Raw genomic sequence first — 7,527 nt, 5'->3', positions numbered from 1 at the left:
CTGTCATTTGAACAGCGATCAAGCCTGAAGCCACAGAGCTCTTCTGTTACTGTCCTTTCTTCTTAGAGGAAGTACAGAAACACGTAACTCTAGATTTGTTTTAATTAGTGCTGTCAAAATTATTGCGTTAACGGCGGTAATTAATTTTTTGAATTAATTGCGTTAAAATATTTAACGCATTTAACGCATGTGCAGAATGGCCCGCCCCATACGTGCCACCAGTGGCAGCACCAGGGTATGGCTGGGGTAGGCTGCACCCATACCAAGAAATGGCTTAGCCCCACCATGACAAATTATGTTAAAGTAAGCAAAATAAAGTCTGCCAACTCGCGCGGAGTAAATTGCACAGGCAGCAGTTAGTAAGATTGATTTCAGTAGCCACGGTTTTGAAAACTTTTGTCACGTAGTGATCGTCTTCTCAATAGAACATATTTGATAATGTCTTCTGGCCAATCAGAATCAAGATAACGGCGTGGTGTTGTTGCAGGAAGTCCCGACGGAGAATACTTTTGCTTTAGTACAGGGGTGCACATAACTGGTACGCAGGTTATGTGCGTAATCTGAAATGCGTACCGTCACTTGTGTCACAAAGTGCATTTGCGTACCGACGTACTTGTGAAGCTTTTCCAGAAGGCGGTTAGAACACCGGACGACAGAGTCGGTCTCCGTGTGCACAGACAGGGCTGCTGTTAACGTCGGTCTGTACAACGGAATTGTGCCAACCGGCTGCGGAGGGAGACTCCCCCCTTCACTGGAGAACTGCGCTAAAACAGCTGATCACAACGTTCACACTCTGTGGTCACGAAGTACTCCACTAGCCCCCCCCCCCCCCCTCTGTCGACTTTCCTGAGGTGCTCCCCCGTTGATAGAAATCAACACGTAATGAATTAAGACCCCACGGTTTGATGATTGATAGGTGTGTGGGTTGTCTTTCATTTTGACACGCAGAACATTTTTATAATAAACATAGATACGTTAAATGGATATATCCGCCTTATTTCATTTATCTTTCCATTCCCACAACAATATACATAAATACATGGCATATTTTGGACATAGTTCGAATGGTGATTAATCATGATTAATTAATTTTTAAACTGTGATTAATCTGATTAAAAATTGTAATCGTTTGACAGCCCTAGTTTTAATGTTTGAGGTGCAATAAACAACACAGCAGCTTTTTGGCATGTTAAAACTATTATTTTCTGCCTCGCTCATGAGAGTAACAGCTGGCAAAATTACAGCCTCGCCTACTGATTTTAATTTAACCATATATCGAGCCCGATTCTCGATTTCAAATGTGTGCTCTAAAATGATATTTATAAATAACTATTATCATTATTATAAGCAAGACAATAGATGGCAAAGATATGTAGAAAATAAACGTATTTAAGATACGTTCATAACAAACGTAACGTGGAAGAAAATATGCTTCTAGAAGATATGTAGAAAATAAACGTATTTGAGATACGTTCATAACAAACGTAACGTGGGAGAAAATACGTTTCTAGCTAAACGTAATTGAGAATGCAGTTTAGTTCTGTGGGAATTTTTAGGAGACAGGGTTGAAGGTGGTTGACAACAGTAGCACCGATGACACAGCCAGTTTTACACAAGTTCAGTTTCCTAGACAGATCATCCGTACAGATTAAACAACAAAGGAGATAAAATCCCACCTTGCTTGACCCCATTACTAACATAAAAATGTTCAGACACAGTATTGCCCCACTTCACCTGCATAGTCTGATGTGCATACCAGAAGGCTAAGATCCTTATTATGTACTTGGTTACCCCTCTCTGGCACATTTGGTCAAATAATTTGAAATGATTCAGTCTATCAAATGCCCTGGAAGCATCAATAAAACACAGAAACATGGTGGAATTATGGCTTCTATATTTTGCTATAATGTCTTTTAAAGCAAAAATACACATATGTGCCGTTATTACGTTCCCTTCTGAGCTAGGGGAACCAAAGGGAAGCAACACAACCAGAATGGGATTGGTAAATTATTATAAGTGGTTTTATTATAAATAGCAGCGGTAAACAAAATGGCAGGCATGCAGCCTGGAACAACAAACAAAGGCCAAAAGGGCACAGGTTGACAAATAACCAAACAAAGGGAGGACTCTAAAAAGGGAGCCTGTTTACATACAAAAAAATAGATAATACCGGAACTAAATAGAAACTAAAACCCTCACTATAAAAGTGGTACAGACTAACACAGGGAATATATACAAAACACACAGCCAAACTAAAGGCAACAGTCACAAAAACCTAAGCTACTCTAAACACTATGTAAACTAAGCTACTCTAGGCACTACTAACGCACAATATCACACTAACAGACACAGACCACACAAGTTAACCACAGAACGAAAAGCAAGTAGCGAGAGGCGTCTGTTCACTCAACAGACCCCTCCAGAGTGATGAATGTCCCCAGCTTTGTAGTCGTCTCCAGCAGGTGTGTGCCGGCTGTGCGCTGCGATTGGAGTGCGTCGGGCCCGGCGTGCTCCAATCACAATCGTCAGGGGGCGGACCAGGAGATGGCAGCCAATCATGACAGGGCAATCGCACAGCTCATTTACATACACACACACACAACAGAGTTAAGAGCACCAGGAAAACAGCAGCCGTAACAGCCGTGTTTTCTTTTAAAACCAAACTGGTTGTCAGCTGTGGTAATATACCTTTCCAGCCTGTCCAACAGAATTTTCTCCAACACCAATGCTAGCTAAAGCAATGGGTCTTTAATTATCAATGCCATTAATTTCCCCAGCTTTATCCTTGATGACTGGCACAAGTAGCACAGATAACATGGAAACTGGTAAGACGCCATGATTAAGGAAACCAGTAAGACACAGAGCAAGAAGAGGAGCAAGCTTAAGACTGGCATATTTGAAGGGTTCAGCCGAGATGTGATCCGGGCCACAAGCTTTGTTATTTTCTAGATTCATTATAGTGTTGTCGACTTCCTCTGATCTAACTGTAACGTTTTCAGTGGAGTCAACCTTTTCAACCACAAATGCATCACTCTTAACACCGTTGAAGAACTCATGATAGTGTTGTTGCCACAGTTCAGCAATGTTGTCTGACCCACACACTCCTTCAATAGAAGACCGTAAAGGAGTCTTACAGCTGTTTATGACTTTGACCTCTTTCCAGATATCATAGCAACTATTGTTGCGCAGCTTTCTGGCAAGTGAGTCAGCCCTCATTGTGTCCTCATTTTTTTTAATGAATCAATCAATCAATCAATGTTTATTTATATAGCCCAATATCACAAATGTTACATTTGTCTCAGTGGTCTTCACAGTGTGTACAGAATATCAGTATGACAATGAAGCGGACATCATACTTATATTTGGCATTAGTGGCTTGTTTATGTTCAAACAAAGACTCCTGTCTCTGCCTACCTGATTCTGCCCACAATTTAAAAGCATCTGCAGCAGTGTAGCTCAGTCACATGTTCATTCCATCCAAGTTATATACCATGGTCCTTTTTCTTACTGTTGTAAAAACCCTTACTTGAGGCATTTAACACATCAATAATAAGATCATATGTAAAACATAGATCTCTACCATGTTGCGCATTTTTACAGTTGGTGTCACTGCACAGCATTGTTTCTCTTGGAATTACAACCAAGTTTAATGATTTGTCAGTGAGTGAGGTATAGTGATTAATATCCTTCTCACTTAACCTTGACCAATTCAGCCTCCCTGTGTATGTTTTATTGTCATCAACAGATAGCACCGGAATATTTTCAACATTTAGGGTCAATACAAAAGGAATATGATCTGTAGTGGCCAACTCATAACAGATGTCAATGTTGTCCAGAGAAGTGTGTGCATATACTGTACAGTGCCATCCCCTGCGAGATGGAGTTCATGACTTTATGAGCTGTTCATGAGCACTCATGAAACATGCATGAACACCTCATTATATGTTCACTTGTCATGTTCATGAACCAAAATTCTTAAAATGCTCATGAACCATTTTAAAGAGCAGTTCATGACATTTTTATGAACATTGTTCATTCATATAAAGTTCCTGTTTTGCTCATGACAGACTTTTATGAGCAATTTATGAACTTTTCATGATCCAGCCAATCACAACATTATAATTAAAACCCCAAAAAGTGTGCATGAGTATTTCATGAACTTTTCATGACTATGAGCATTTCATGAATTTTGGATGATTGTGGCAAGTTCAGAATATTTTGAAATATTCATGAGCATTTTATGAACTTTTGATGATCAGTGTGATGTTTTTAAAGACCTCTTGAATATTCATCTACTATTTGAACATTTCTTTCTTTTTTAAAACTTTTAATCTTAAAACAAAACAATAGTGAATTTGAAACTGAACATTATCTGTATTTATTTTGGTGACATTCATATCATTTTATGGTTTATCTGTACTGTTTGAGAAGCAGTACGAGTAAGTAGCGCCAAGGTGGAACCTTTGGCAGGTGAGCGGTGACATCTGGGTTACCTTAGGGGGGACACTTCCGCCCCCTCCTCAGAAGCAATCCAGACGATCAACCGGATCCTGTGTATAATTATTGCTGCTCCACTTTTCTGTTTTCTACAGGTCAGTACATAATGAAAATGATCGATGTTAACTTGTGTGAATTAGATATGATGTTGGAGATGTTTAGGAGAGTGTGTCAGAAGGTTTTGAGCATGTTTGACATAGTAACGGTATTTTAAAAATACTAAACTGTCGGCAACAATAGATGCCATTTTCGCGGGCTTCAGCCGCACCTGGGTAAATGTGACCTGAGCGAAGGCTCGCAGGCAGGTTATCTGCTGCGCACGGCTAATATGTTTTGTTTACCTGAGTGCAGTCTTGCAGGCACATTGCCTTGTTTTTTGTTTATTAACATTGACAGTGTATTTTTGTGATCTCCATAATGTTATATTTGGTAAAGATAGATATATTGATAGAAAGTATTATTTGATAGCGTTATGTGTTTATAGATAACAACCTGTCCTTCACTGCAAACATAGCTGCTACAACCCGCTGCTCCAGATACACGCTTTACAACATCAGGAGGATGCGTCCCCAGCTGACCCAGAAAGCGACGCAGGTTCTGGTCCAGGCTCTCATCATCTCACGCCTAAACTACTGCAACTCCCTCCTGGCTGGTCTACCTGCATGTGCCATCCGACCTGCAGCTCATCCAGAATGCAGCGGCTCGTCTGGTCTTCAACCTTCCTAAATTCTCCCACACCACGCCGCTCCTCCGCTCCCTCCACTGGCTTCCGGTAACTGCTAGAATCCACTTCAAGACAATGGTACTTGCGTACCATGCTGCAAATGGATCTGGCCCTTCCTACATCCAGGACATGGTTAAACCGTACACCCCGGCACGTGCACTCCGCTCTGCATCAACCAAACGGCTCGCTGCACCCTCGCTGCGAAGGGGACCCAAGTTCCCATCAGCAAAAACACGTGGGTTTGCTATCCTGGCTCCAAAATGGTGGAATGAGCTCCCCATTGACATCAGGACAGCAGATAGCTTACACACCTTCCGGCGCAGACTGAAAACTCATCTCTTTCGACTCCACTTCGAGCAATAGAACTATTAACAAAGCACTTATGGACTGCCAGTTGACTAGCACTTGAAATGTTTTTGCTCTATGAAACCTGATGTACTTATATGATTCTGTTTTCATCAACTTTGTATTTTGTTGGTCGAACGCACTTATTGTAAGTCGCTTTGGATAAAAGCGTCAGCTAAATGCAATGTAATGTCATAATTTATATTGACTATGTTGAATTTCTCCTTGAGATACCGTAATTGACTGTGACAGACAGATAACTTAAATGGAGAAATGTGATGTTTGTAAAGTGCAGCTATTTGAATGTAACTGTGTACTTTGAATTTTGAATAAGAAGCATTCCAGACGATCAACCGGATCCTGTGTATAATTATTGCTGCTGCACTTTTCTGTTTTCTACAGAAATCATTTATTGTTGCTGTGGTACCCAAGCTTTTGGGACCCGTAACAAAAAATGTTGTGCAGCTGAGTGTCAAGAACTGCTTCAAATAGTGATAGGATTAATTGTAGTGCTCCACCTGTATACATGTATGTTTGTTTGTTTGTTAATTTGAGTAAAGTTCCATTGTGATTGACATAATTGTTGTTTTCTATGGTTGCCAATTGACCCACAGTCAATGGTTCATGAACAGTTCATGTACATGAACAGTTCATGAACAGTTCATAGCCAGCCATTGAATTATATTCAGTGACTGGGTATGAACTGTTCATGAACGGTTCATGAAGTTGTCATGAACAATTCTTGAAATGTTATTGGTTGAATATCCCTACACACTCACTGAAAACTCCATTTCATGAATTGTTCATGAACCTGCCTAAAACCATATTCCATGAATTGTTCATGAACCATTCCAGCACAGGAGTTTCATGAGTAGTTCATGAACTGCCCTAGTGCCATTTAATGTTCATGTCACTTTCATGAACAGTTCATCAACTTTGTTATGAGCTGTTTATGAGCTGTTTATGAGCTGTTCATGAATATGGTTCACTAATATTTCATGAACTTTTCATGACAAGTTCATGAACAGTTCACTATCATCTCACTGGGGATGACACAGTATGCCATGCTTCACTAATATATGTAAAGCTTTTCTCAGGTACTGAGAAATAATAATAATAATAATAATAATCTCATTTACTTGACAGTATGAGATTATTATCGTTACAAAAATGCAGTAAACATTTTCAAAAACAGAGATTTATCATCGGAAATGTCAGCATTCAAGTCACCCACTACATACACACAGGTTGTGGAATTATCCTTAATGAATGCATTAACAAATGCCATTCTATTGCGATATTCATCTTCATTTTCATATGATTGATAAGGTGTGTAAATATTTACGATAATAAATTACCTATTTTCATACTTGATCTCTATACCAATATGTTTTTATTTTTAATGAACAAGGTAAATATCATACAATTGGTATCAGTAAAATGTATAATCTACAATAAAATCTCGTTTAAAATTGTGTTACGATGTCTAAAGTTACTGATAAGTCACATGTTTCCTGCCTGGCCTTGCCCATGGCATTAGTTTATCATTACTGGCCGCCGTGCAAGGAGCCACCGAGCCAAACAGCAGCAACCAGCATGTTGCAAAAGTCTCAATAGTAAACTGTGCCGCCGAAACATAATTTCAGCCAATCAGTGCCATCAAATATTTTGGTCACGAGGGCGCTCACGTTGGCGCCCACGTTGTTTACGTGCGTTGACATGAGTTGACGTGAGTTGACGTGAGTTGTTTTTTAGACTCGTGAGTGACCAAGGTGACGCAGTAGTTGGATGAGAATGGCTTCGTGTGCAGGTGGAGTCGCCGGACCTCAGTCCGCACCCAATTCCGTGCAAGAGCTACTCTCCAATCCTTTCGAAAGGAGAAGTTTGGGAGATAAATTGATACTTAAAGACCTTGGACCGGACCAACCCGATTTGTATATATCGCAGCAAGCTCGTGAAAA

The sequence above is a fragment of the Pseudochaenichthys georgianus genome, chromosome 12 (genome assembly GCF_902827115.2).
Source record: "Pseudochaenichthys georgianus chromosome 12, fPseGeo1.2, whole genome shotgun sequence".
NCBI lineage: Eukaryota > Metazoa > Chordata > Actinopteri > Perciformes > Channichthyidae > Pseudochaenichthys > Pseudochaenichthys georgianus.
Note: the sequence above shows the minus strand (reverse complement) of the source record.